Source organism: Uloborus diversus, chromosome 10 (assembly GCF_026930045.1).
Source record: "Uloborus diversus isolate 005 chromosome 10, Udiv.v.3.1, whole genome shotgun sequence".
NCBI classification, from domain to species: Eukaryota; Metazoa; Arthropoda; class Arachnida; order Araneae; family Uloboridae; genus Uloborus; species Uloborus diversus.
Window position 1 is genome coordinate 68334105 of NC_072740.1, and position 13992 is coordinate 68348096.

Here is a 13992-nt window from a genome sequence, read left to right on the forward strand (position 1 = left end):
TTCGAAAAAAAAACTTCTAAAAAAAGATTTTTTTAGAGAGGGATAGTAGCCAGCTTTTGAAACGTGTTTTTTCTTTTCTTTTCTTTACACCATAATACATGAAGTCATCATAAAAAATAATAATAATAATAACAGTTATCTATGCAATAAAAAATTAGATTTTAAAAATAAATTTTTTAATATGTAAAATTACGTACACTTACTTTTAAAGCAGACATAATGAGCATTATATTCTAAATCAATTAATTAAAATATTGTTGCCATTAGAAGTTCTTAAGCTAGAATTGATTGAAATAACAATCGTTCAGAATTAACTTATCTTATATTTTAAAGCAAAACAATATTCCAAAAATGTACTGAAATAATAACTTGAACAAATTATGCGCAATCAAAAGGAACTTGACAAAGCTAACAGAAAAAAAAAAAAAAAAGAAAGCAAAGACAAGATCACTAGTTTTCCGGGCCATGAAAGAAGACGATACTATATATATTACCAGAAACATGATTATTCATGGACATTCAACTACACATAGTTTATTTGTTTTAAATTAAACTTTACGAAGGGAATGCAATTGCATCGTGGAGAAAATTGTGCGCGTAGGTTTTAAGGTAGGTGAACACCCTAAATATTTTTTTTCTTTAATATCCTATGCACCTTTCTAAAACTTTATACGATTATTAAATATGACATAAATAACCCATTTTGACTACATATTTGTTGAAAAAATTATTTTATACAGGTTTTTTTAATTAAAAAAAAAACATTTTTAGAAAAAACTACCATTTCCAAACATTTCCAGTGCATTTACTTTTTCATAATTTTTAAAACGTTTCGGGTCAATCTCTTTATTAGACACGAGAGTGAGATATGACCCGGTCAATTTGGAAATAATTAACTCAAAACAGGTATTATGGGTAAATGTTTGAAAATTTTCCTCAAAACGTGCTTTTAGCTCCGCTAAGTTAAACATCATTATTTCAAAACCACATTTTACGTGTATACATTAAATTTTCGAGGTTAATATTACAGTAGTATGTTCAACTACCATTTTTGCAAATTTTAAAATCTTTAGAGTTAATATTTTTTCGTTAGAGCTGTTGGCACAAATAAAAACTTTGAAAATGTGGTTATGAGAAAATCAAGAAAGAAAAAGTGAATTTCAGTCATAAGCAGTGCATTTAAGTTTAGTAAATTTCTTCTAGTTTTCTCAATATTTCACCAATTTAAAAAAAACAATTGTGGATTTAGAAAGAAGAACACTGGGGCTCTGAATTTCTCAAAATCGATTTTTTTTCGAAAATTTTGGTATTGGCCTACCTTAACCAGTTTTCTCTCTGAAACAAGTTCATTTAGTGTCAGTCACGAGTTAATGGCATACTTAGTTGGGCGATAGTTCAAATTGACACACCTGACTCTAATTGTCCAACTAACCTTTCCGGATTAAAAGCGTTGCCTGCAGAGATGCTATTCTATGGGGGCTGGTAAACTTTTCCCAAGTGTACCTCCGGTGTCCCAACCTACACTGTTAAAAATTCAGGAAATTTTTACGGTAAATATTACTGTAAAATGGAGTGTTTACAGATCATAAAAAATTTACCGTGAATTGTACCGAAAAAAAAAGCGATTGCAGTGCCAATTCATACACGACGTGACTTACAGTGCGAAGCAGAAAACACCTTTCCCCCCCCCCCCCTCACGCCATGTGTCCCAACTTGTAGGCTGGGCATCAAAGCCATCTGCCAATCCGAAGGTCCCGAGATCAAACCTCTGCTGCTCGCGTTTTACGTTTCTTAATTCTCGTTTATTCTACGGTAAAATTGTAGTGTAAAATAGGATGTTACGGTAAAAGTTACTGATAAGATGGGTGCCAGTAACTTTACCGAAAAATTTCAGGATTTGTTTTAAACAGTGTATTTTGGAAAAAAAAAAGGATTCCGATTCAAGACAACGAAGGCTCAAACAAGTTTTCCTACATGAATTTACAGTACAAGCTTTCTTTCATAAACTCGCAACGGATCAAAAACGTTTTCCTATATGAACCAACGTCAGTCCACTTAAGTTTCACCCCGTGAACCTACAAGGAGCCAATCAAGTTTTCTCATGAGAGAAAAAAAAAATAAAAATGGATGAACCAGGTTTTCTTGTACGCACCTCTAATCGTCCTACCAAGTCTTCCTACATAAACCCAATGCCTTACTTCAAGTTTTTATGTGCACTTTCTTCACCCCAATAATTCTTTTTCCACGCTACCCCTCATCAAAATTCGAAAAAAGTGTGTGTTTCAGCCCACCCTGTGGCCCTGTTTGTAAATATAACATAAAGTAAATGTAGAGAACATCATTCCCAAATTAAACAAAAAAAAAATCTAATTTGAATTCTGAAACTTTGAATTCAAATTATGTTTTTCGCAATCCCGAGTTGCGACAAGACCCTACTCATTAGAGTTATTGTTTCTAGAAATTCCCCCCCCCCCCAAGCATGTCCCTCCTCCTGGGTGGTTATGTGTGTATAGTTGTGTGTGTGCAGGCTTAAGTGTGTGCACGTAGGCCTGTGTATGTGTGTAAAGGCGCTCACGCGTTGGCGAGTGTGTATGAGCATGCGTGTGAAGGACATGGACGCCACCACCCAGCAGAAGTGGATTCCGGGGGACAGTGCTCAGGAACAGAGCAGCCGTGCCGCCGCCGCGCCCGTGGGCGGTGGTGCTGCTGGTCCAAGCTGAAAAATAATCCCAACGTCAAGGACTGTCAAATGAGAACAATAAGCAATCGTGATTGCGCAAAAAAAAAAAAAAAAAATCTAGATTCTGCAATTGCCGGAAAAATAACTTTAGCATATTATACTAACCTAGTAAATTACATGCGCGTGAAAATGTACCTTTCACAATTCAGTTTTAATACTTTTGTCTCACAGCTCTTTATTATTATTTTTTTTCACTTAAGAAGGAGATGCATTATTTATAAGTCCAAACTATGCAGGAAACTGTCGTTGCAAATTCGTGAAATTACCAGATTTACACATTTGTATTGTATTTATCCTGCATGATTGTCATATAAGGTACTATTTTAATGACATTCACATTTCATGTTATTATTTTTCTTCTCTCTGTAGTAACCAGCCAGAGCAAATCTGTGTTTTCCTTGAATACGGAGCAGTTAATTTGAAATACAAAGATTACCATAAAAATAACTTTTCATTTCAAAGCCCCGAAACGTTCATGCAAATGGTGATAATACCACCGATAAAATATTTATAACCAACGTCACATATTTTGGATATATTTTTCCAAAATCGAGCAACTTGAAAATTTTCTCGAGACTCCAGCATCAGAAGGAAAATCTAAATAAAAAATCCATACTCCAGCGAGCGTTTTCCGCTATTGTTTAAATCTTCGCGAACGTGTAAATCCTTTAATATTATGCAGCAGAATGGGAAAAATCCTTTTGGGAGACATTCGTTGACATTAAATGACTGAAGATAGACACTCTCTGCACTACGGACCATTTGTCTCTGTCACGAACACCGAGAAATCTTTTCCTGAATCTGGAAATTCCCATTGCGGTTCAAAATCGTATCATTTGATAATATTTACGAGTAACAGTACATATATAGAGATAGATAAAAAATAAAACAATAGTTTATAACGAAGAGTAAGAATTTATGATCAAAAATATTATACGTATGTAGAAAAATGAAGAAAACATATCAATATTTATGTGAATATGTTCTGAGAAATCAAGCAAACCTGGTAATCTAATTAGTTAAATGCATTTCAGGTAGTACTTTATTCGCCTATTTTTAAATCTCAAGTTTTCTACGTACGAAGCACGTCGCTTTTTGGTGAAGATATTTTAAGGGCTAGTAGTAAAATTTTAAATTTTATTTTAACTATTGAAGTTTTTAATCAAAAAGCCATAGCCCTGCGTCCTGTAGTGTCGGAATGGGTAGTGTGTAAGTTTTGTAAAGGGGAAAAAATAAAAAAACAAATATTAATCATCGTTGTCGACGTATTTCATTGTTTACCGCTTGAGGGGTGGGATTCTGTAGAAAGATTGTTGGAGCCACTGCAAATATAACGAGACTAACATTACAGGGTGTCCGAAACAAAAGTACAAAATTTAAACAGTCGGTCAAAACAAATTTTAAGAGCATAAGCGTTACAAAAAGCCAAAGAGAAAAACGGTGTCACTGCAAGTGAAGTCACAAATTGTTCTCTGGTATGCAGAAAAAAATATAAACGAAACCCACCCCAGAATAGGTGCACTAAAAAGTGGCAAAATTTTTTTCTCGGAACGGGAATTGTCCAGAAAAGGCTGCTAAGCTACAAAAAAAGCTCAGGGTTACTAAAGGGTCTGATTTTTTTAAAATAAAATCTTTGTGATTATTGTTATTTGATTTTAATGTTTTCTTACGATTTTAAACACTTTGCTAAGTATAGTGACTTTTCCAAATTCGGTATATTTGATTCGGGCAGCCTGTACTTTTAACAATGTTGCATTGAAGAGCTATGCAATGCGATATTTACTGAAAACAATATTGACACAAAAAAAAAAAAAGATATCTAGATGTAGTTCCCATTTTTCACCTTACACTAGTTTGGCTTATAAATTTTAAAATAACGGTATTTGTGATTTTACTTAAAACGACTTTTAAAAATGTTCACTTGAGAACGAGTTTGAATTTGAACAGAGTAAAATTAGTCTCTTTTGGAGAAAAAGTGATATTAAAAAAAAAAATATTGTCTGAAATAATGTCTCCCCGAAACGGCATTCTACCTACCAGGTAGTATAGTCCCGCAACGTTGTCATTGTACCAATGCGTTGGCTAGCCGCTTTACACGGGTGTTACGCGACGAGAGCTATGCTGGCAGATGTCTATCTTAACCCGTACTATTTAGGCTTTTTAGAAATTCCCTAAGAAATTAAACGTTTCTAGCAACCTTTCAGTTTTTTTTTTTTTTTCTATTATTTCAAATTCCCCGTAAATAAGTTTGGGGCTGTTAATAAATAATGTCACACTAATTTCCAACATTTTGTCCTTCTATCCCCCTTTGTCGTAAAGTGTCACACTTCTTCCTACCCCCTCTCCTTGTCACATGTCAGGCTATTTTTCCTAAATATATTGAAATGAAACATTGTGATATCACACTTCTTTTCATCCCCTCCATCCCCTGTGCCACAAGCTGTCGAAATTTTTTCAGCCTTCCCTTCTCCTCAAAGAGTGATATATTTCCCTTCGTGGGAAAACTCTCCATTGTTCCATTTTGAAGCATAATCCATACATTTATGAAAAATTGCATTGTCTAATTGAACCGTTAACTAAATAAATGAAACAAACGATCTGTTTTAGTAAAAATCATGTCAGTTGAGAAACTGGCTTTTACGCTATGGAATGGTAAGACAACAAAACGCATCATGAATTAATTATATGATAGAAAGTAAGAACGTTTCAAATGACAACAAAACCAGTTGCAGCAGAAATCTATTCATCGGCGGCGAAATAATCTATTATTGAAACGCACAAATAGCGAAAATAATCGATGGTCTTTTGGGCTAGGTAGAGCATTCTGCTAAACACTGTTCCTCTTTTTCTTAGTTGCAGAAATCAAGTATTGACAGAAGCGTGCCAGCTGACGAAATAACATGCCGTTTAAGTGAGAAATAATTAAAATTTCAAGCAAAATCATTTAACTGAAAACAGGCAATTCAAGAAATAAACCTGTCGAAACAAATTTGATCCATAACATTATCCATAGTTCAGAAATGAAACGATAAAATGATCGGAGAGGACATGTTTCTAAATTTCTCTAGAGACAAAAAAGGGGCGGGTCTGTTGGCACCAGTATCACGCAATCATGATGTGGAATATTGTTATTAGATAAAAACAAAACATTGCTGTCAGTGCTCTTACATTTTAAGAAAGTCCTAGGTTTTGTTATTCAGAGAAATCGGATTTTTTTTAGGTGGATATTAGAGGTGGAAAATGTCGTTCTTTTTAATGATCCGTGCATCAGAGGATTGTTCATTCTTTTGATCCGTTCATTCAACTAGTTCATTTGAACGACTTCGTTCATTTAAAAAAATTGTAGGAGATCTCCTTGCATGACATACTCACGTACATTTGCCATGTTTCATTGGATCAGTATTATTCTTTGTAGGAAAAATAACTAAAATTATCTAAAGGCAAGACAATATGCCCATGAAAAAATATGTATATTTTATTTGGGATCAGATGTAGAATGTTCAGATAAGCAAAACTAAGCTGCTTCTTCGTCAGTGGGTGGGAGCAGCATACCCCCATGAAGCCTCACAGGTTTCGAAACGCGTGGCGAGTCAGCAAGTAAACAAGGCAAAATCATTTCTTGATAAACGACAAAGCAAATATTGAAGTAATTACAGAGTTAATGTTCTTTAAAGCAATTCAGAATACGATTTTAAAAAAAGATAAGATTGCGTTAATTTAAAAAGAAGTAATGCAGGTACAGCCAATTTACTGTAAACTGGTTTCAAAACAGTTGTTTTTTTAGTAAACATCTGCTTTCTAAATAAAAACTGGAGCAAATTGTCGAAAATGACCTTTTTTGACCCCTAAACAAACATCTGACAACCATGACATCTACCCAATAGAAAGAGGTGTGTTCCTTGAAATATTTTTTCCAGCTACAACTCTGTATATATAATACATATAGTACTACAAATAGACCATGTATAGCGAAAAGAGTAACAACAAATATATTGGTAACTCAACCGGAGTACCGGATAACTTAATTTAAAAAAAGACTCACCTAAATATTAGGGAGCTTTAAAATTATTCCACAGTAGGGAAGAGAGTTGTACCTTGGACCACGTTTCATATTTTAACTAGCTGTGTGCCCGGCGTTGCACGGGCTACTTAAAAAATGAAAGATATGTCCAATTGATGTTTTTGTATTACTCTGACATTAGTTTCTAAAGCGCTAAGGAGTAAATAAATACGCGTAATGCAAGGTTTGCAAAACACCAGTAGAGCTTATTTTTGGCAAAAACCTCTTTAACGTTAATCATAGTTATCAATGGTACAAGTTATGAGCATTTTCAATTAGCACAAAAGATGAAAATATATGCATTATCAACTATAATCTGTGCTCACGTTAAAATGAATTACATCTGATAGACTATATCTGAACTATTTATGTACAATTACAATCAGCTTTTTACTTAAAATGACACACACTTTTTGGTTGATTACGTGAAACTAAAGCACCAAGACTAAATAAATACCAATATGCATTAATTTAAAGTCATCAGATTCCAAATTAGCTTGAGTTAAAATCCTTAAAAACAGTTTTTTCTGTTTAACTCTGTTTCACTTAAAGAAATCCAAGCAATCTTAATTTAACATGTTCTTTTAACGATACAAACTGTATTTCAAAAATAGAAACAGGAAGGAAAAAGAGAGTTATTACAATTCGAAAACTCACCCATGTGACGGGAAAAGGTCCAACAAAATAAACATAATTAGTCACACCTCCTAAATGTACCAAAATATGAGGCCGGTGAATGATAAACTTACACTACAATCAATAAACATAGCTAAAGTAACAACTTTCCTATGCTGAAAAAAGTTAAGAACGTTGAATGTAAAAATTAAAAAAAAAAAGACAGACGATAAAATAAACGCTATGTGCGAATAGTGCAACCAATTTTAAACTAATTTAAAATGAAAATTCTAGATGGAAACGTTGTTTTAAGATTTGGACAGCAGCCAAAAAATCTCTTTTAAAAGAATGATTAGAATTTTACTTCCTCACCCATAGGCAAAATGGCAACAGGAAAGAAATAAAAATTCTTGAATAACGTTATGTTAATTAACGTTTTAATTAATATCTCCGCTAATTAAAGTCGCACAATTACGAGATTGGTCCTATTGTTTTCTTTGGAAAATTTCGAATTGATCGGTATCTCGTTTGACTCTCGATTCGCAGCGGTTCTCGAGAAGATAGATCTTCAGACAGACAGACAGACGGACGCGAACAGATTTTAATATTATAGTGGATTTTTAACGTCAATTATTTAAATCAAATTTAAGATCTAAAAGTCACATTAAAAGAACCCAATATATATCTCTGCAATATATACATTTTTTAAATTCAAACAATTAGAAAAAAAAATGTTGCCAGTTATTATTATTACTATCAATTATACAGAATTAATGAATTACTATCAAACATTAAATGTGTTTAAAAGACTACATTAAACTAGAACATTTTTCCATGTTCCTAAACATATCTTAATTATTAAGAACCATGGATATGTTGCACCTTGGGACATGTCCTAAGGTACAATATGTTTGGCTGTCCCGAAGTACAATCACCACGTGGTTTAAAAGAAATCAAAATGGTGGTTAATCTAGATATAGAAGACCAACGGATCGCCAAGAAATGTGATAAAGGGTATTTTTAGAAATTATTTTAGCGAAAGAGCGAGAGAAGATTTTAGCATTTTTGTGGGACAGGAAGTGGAAAGTCCAAACATTTTGTTAGTGGCCCAAATAAGTTACACAAAACATTGCTTAAATGGATACATTGGAAAATTGCAAATGAACTGCAAAAAGAAAAAATGATAAATAAAGCAGAAAGTAAAAAGGTTCGAAATGAATCTATTGTATTGCACTTAGAAAAAAAGTTAATCTGAGATTGATTGAGAGTTAAAAATTTGAAGATGAATTAAAAAAAAAAAAAAAAAACATAAGATTTTATCACAAGTGCATCAATACAATATTAAACTGCTCACCGTTCAAAAGAACGGTCGTTCTTTTTTTGCGTAAACGAACGGATCCGTTCATTTTAAGGATTTGTTCTTTTTGACCCGTTCATTCATGAACGACACATCCCTAGTTGATATGCTGTTTACTTTTTTCAGAAAAACTGTGGCAAGTGAGATTTCCTAATTTCAATTTCAGTCACAGTTCTTTATGGTAAGCAGTTCTTTAAAAAAAAAAAAAAAATTATTATCCTTCAGGAATATTGTTGTTTTTTAACAAGGCATTATGTTTTTCTTTTTTGTATTAAATAGTACCATTATTTTTATTTGAGTTATGTATATGTCGCTGCTTAAGACTCAGGACATCAGGTCATTATTATTATACATAATTTATAAGTGTTGAGTTTCGAATACAAGATCTTGAAGCAGAATATGTAGGAGTTTATTTGAATGTACTATTTTTCTTTAGATCTCTTATTTGATGTAATGTTTCAAAATCACGTTAAATGGAAATAATATATTTTTTTTAATCTGTATTTGAATTCGGATAGTTATATATTCATAAGCATTACTTATTTACCGAGCCTGCTGAAAAAGAGCTTCCTACCGAACTTCTTTCCAGTAAGAGATAAAACGTTTCATTCTTAACTATTTCAGGACATTGTTTCAAACGTTGTTTATTAAAGGAAAAAAAAAACAGGGAAAATGCAATGAAATGCACTTCCATTTCCTGGCAAAATAAATTTATTATGTCCCATATATTTTTTGAAAAAGTCTAGATCTTTTTCATTAGTATGAGTTGTCAAGAAATTTTCTTATTAACAGGAAGTAAAGTTCTTTTTCTCTGCTAAAAACTTTTAGATTACCAAACAGTGAGGTAAGACGAAAAATCTGAGCATGCGAAGAAACAAATAAAGCTGCGAAATTAAATAAAAGCAATTACAGAGCTATTATTTTTTTTCAAATGTTACGTTCCCTAAACGCAAAAATTGCGTAAAATAAATTATGAATTCCGGGCGAAGATGAAAATTTTGTTCTTTGAACTTATTTCTTCCGATGCTATTTTGTCAATTTGTAATAAATCCAGTTATTTTAAGGAGCTTGGGGTAGAGAAAATTAATTATTCTGCTTTGTTGGATTTGAATTTTTTTTTTTTTCCCCTTCTACTTAAATCTTTCCGAGAGTTCCACAATCCCAACAGCGTAAATGGAAATTACCTCACTTCTAGGAGGGAACGGCTTCAAAATTGAACCGAATATTATTGTAACGTTTCCAAGTATTATAGGAAACGAAAAAAGGTTGGATATCTGCCATTAAAAATGAACGTTCTTATTTATTTTTAACGTACCATTATTGCGAGAAAAGTTAATATCTCTGAGGTTAAATAAGCATTTCAATCAATTCAGTAAAACTAAATGCGCTAAGATAAAAAAAAAAGGTTAAAATATCACTGCTTATCGATAACAAAAACTTTATGATTCGAATCGAATCTTTTTAATTCATACTATCGTTTGCAAAAGACATCGTAACCATAAAAGAAACCTGTGGACCTAAAGTCACAATTTTTTTTTGTGGTGTTGATTTGTTTTTTAAAGACCGAAGCTGAATCTCTGACCATCTTAAAAAGGTAAAACCAGTTATATAAGTTGCAATCACATTGTAATTAGTATAAATGCCTAAATTTATGAATTTTGTTCAAGAAAAACCTTTAGTAAATTTCACAAATGTCATAGTTAATACATTCTGTGGATAAATTCTGCCAAGATGTACGTGTTGCACGAGAAAAGGTTATTTTTTCACAGTGTAAGCATTTATTTTTCATCCTTAGCTATTTTCTTATACAACATATAGTAGTGGTGTAAATTAAAAAAAAATAATAATATTGAAAATCCATGCTTCTACGCAACAAATGACGTCTTATTCGGATTATTTAATGAACGCATTTTAAAACCAGTGTAACTTGATTTCAATACGGCAACTTTGGGCTAGTAGGCGAATTTTTTTCGGGGTAAGTGTGTGAATTCGCATATTTGCCCCAAGTTAAGTTTTTAGAGTGAAATCACTTAACAATTGAAATATAAATTCTATAAAATCTCATTTTAATGAAATAATTGCATTAGTTACATTATTACAGAAACACTCTTTAATACTCCAGTCAAAAAGGCTCTTCAGGAAGAAAGAATCGCAGCAGAAAAACGCAAATGTCACAAAAAGTCCCCAAAACATACAAGAAATCTTTAAACCCAAGAAAAAAGATATGTAAATCTAAAAGAAACATAAAAAATAATAAAGGAGGCAAATAAAATAGTTCATTTCACATAATATTTGCAATTTTCAGCCTTTACTTCTAAAACCAAAGTTAAACCTGTCATATGGTTTAATATACCCAATTTTAACGCCATTACAATACTAATTTCTCTTTTTATTTCATTCATTGGTAAGTTCTACTTGCTTATTTAAAACAGCATTGAGGATTTATGTGAAATTTTCTGTGCCTATTATGAGTTTTTCTCAATTCAATTTCCCCATATATTTCTCTAACTTACCGTGACGGGGCAAAGTGCAAACTCTGCGAAGGCTCACAAAAAATTATGCAAAAAATACACAAAGCATAGAAGTGTCAAAACAAAAATACGACTTTATTTCTCATACCATACATATTATACAAGAAATAAAAGAAATTTTTCCTACTATTTACAACCTTTAAAAAAAGTAAAGTGTAAAAAAAGTTCGGCAACTATCCCCGGTCTCTTCTACTTATTCAACACGGTGTCGATATTACATGGTATAAAATTTGCAACTATCTTAACACGGATTCGATACATCACGTTAGAAATCTTGAATGCAATTCTATATGGTTTTGATAGAAAACGGATTTTAAAAGATTTAATTATATTTTTGTTCAATAAACTGTTAAAAAATTATGAATTAAAAAGCCTCGTATTACACCGTTTCGATTCTACACGATATGTAGAAATTAACCGTGTTGTACGAGGGATACCTATATATACTTACACAAATTGCAACAATAGATTCAGAAGCGATTTCTCCAGAATTGAGAAATCTAAAACTGATATTCAAAAAGTATTACTTTTTTTTTACTTAGTAAAACATTAAGTTAAGTACTTTTACCAGGTCCACAAATTTTAAATAATTTGTATCTAAAGGAATGTATGGAAAAAAAATTTAGTCCAATTTTCAAACACATGATGGTAGAATCACCTGTGTAAGTAGTTTTGCTAAGAATTCTGTTACGCCATAATAATTTCCTGATCATGATAAATTTTGCGTTGTAAGGTATTCATATTTTCGAATTATTTTGAAAGATACGAAAGTTTTCAACCAAAAACAAACCTTAAACATAAGGATAGTATTTGTTTCTGAGTATAGAAATAATTATATTAAAACGATGTTGCCTTTTCAGCACCTTATATTAATGAACTAATTTTAAACACATTCAGAGATTTCATAACATTTAAAAAACACACACATATATCTTTAAACTTAAGGAAATATTTTAGCTATCCTCATTGCATTTTTTCACGTTTTTTTTCCAATTACTAACGTAAAAGATTTCAGTAAAAAAAAAAACTGCGTTCGTAACTTTTCAAGCATTAGGTTTCTGCGAAAGTAAAACTATTCTCAAGAAAAACAGTAGTCTACAATTTTTAATGATATTTTTTACCCTGAGGGTCGTACGAGGTATAAAGATAAAACCAAAATGTGCTTTAACACATTTTGGTAATCAGTAGATAATCAGGAAGGATAGCCATCGCAATGTAAAATTCAGTTGATATTTATAATGACTTTCATTTACAGTATGAAGTGTTGCTGTAAATGGTGTACCTGTATATACAGGGTTTTCCGGTTTAACCTGCAATACCTCTACTTTCGCAATGGTTAGTCCTAGATGCATATTTCCAATTGCAAAAAATGTTCAAAATCAGATGCAGAGTTAAGATATTGAAATTTTGAAGCAAAAATAAAAAGGAGTGAAAAAATACAATATTTAATTTTTTATATGTTCTTTAGGTCCCCTAAGTTATGTTTAGAGATGTAATCTTCATTGAAAAATATTACTAATACAAAAATATTCTATATTTGTGCTACCAAAATTTAAGGAGATGTTCGAGTGCAAAGTTTTAAGGGACCATACAGCAGATGAGATTGGAACTTATCATCCTTTCAGAAGAATGACAAGTTGTCGAAGTAAAAAAAAGAAGCATTTATATTTTTCAATGCTATTCAACTATTCAAAAATAAATGCAAACATCATGCTCTGATTTACAAAAATACACCACAAAATCTCGAACAATTTAAAAAACCACACTCTATGCACTCATATATTTTTAAACCCTTGTTAACGGCTATATTTTCCCCCAAAAGGTGTTATTCCCGGCGAGTGTAAAGTGTTGTAAGTCACAAAACGCTGTGTTTTATTTCTTGGTGAATATTGGTCCGACTAATGTCAAACTTATTGTGTTAGAATTATTTTCAATGTAGGATATTTCCCTAAATATAAGTTAAGAGGACCTAGATCTCGTATAAAGACTTAGTAAATTATATATTTTTTGACTCAGTTTTATATTATCAGTCATGATCGGTAGCTTCAAATATTGTTACCTTCTAATTTATTTTTATACTTTCAATTTATAACTTCTAAAAGCAAGTTAGCAACCGATCATTTAATAGCTTTGGTTGCAAATAGTTAACTTGAAGTATAAGTCGCTGTGCCCTTGCAAATAATTAACATACAAGAAAGTCTGATGATAACTTATTTTTGCTAATGTGTAACCTTTCAAACTATTTATCTGTAATCTTACAGATTATTCTGGTGTAACCTTAGACATTAATCAGTGATACGTTACAACATAACTTTAATGTGGTGTTAACTTCCCAAAGCGATGCATTACTTGACACTAGTTATATCAGTTAAATTATTCCAGAACATTGGAGGCAGCAATACTGCCACAAAGTTTGGTCACACCAAATTGTTTATAGTGAATCAACCTTTCTCTAAAATATTGGGAGCAAAACCATGACAATAAATTACGCGAATAAACATAAACTTAATTAATAAATTACTATTCATGTTTTTCGAAAAAAGAATTTTAATAAAAATAAAATTAAGTAAAATCATTCATCATTATTTCGCCTTCTACCAGGCTACTAATAATCATGCTACAAATGTCGCAAGTGTCTCCTTTTCAGTCTAATATTAAACCGTTTTCCCCAAACAAGGCTCTAATAGTA

General features: G+C 31.8%; 1 protein-coding gene across 1 annotated transcript in view; it reads right to left on the reverse strand.

Moving 5' to 3' along the window:
• The window catches only part of LOC129231734 (glutamate receptor 1-like), a 376261-nt gene that overhangs the window by 127273 nt on the left and 234996 nt on the right, over nucleotides 1-13992 (reverse strand). The window lies entirely within an intron of this gene.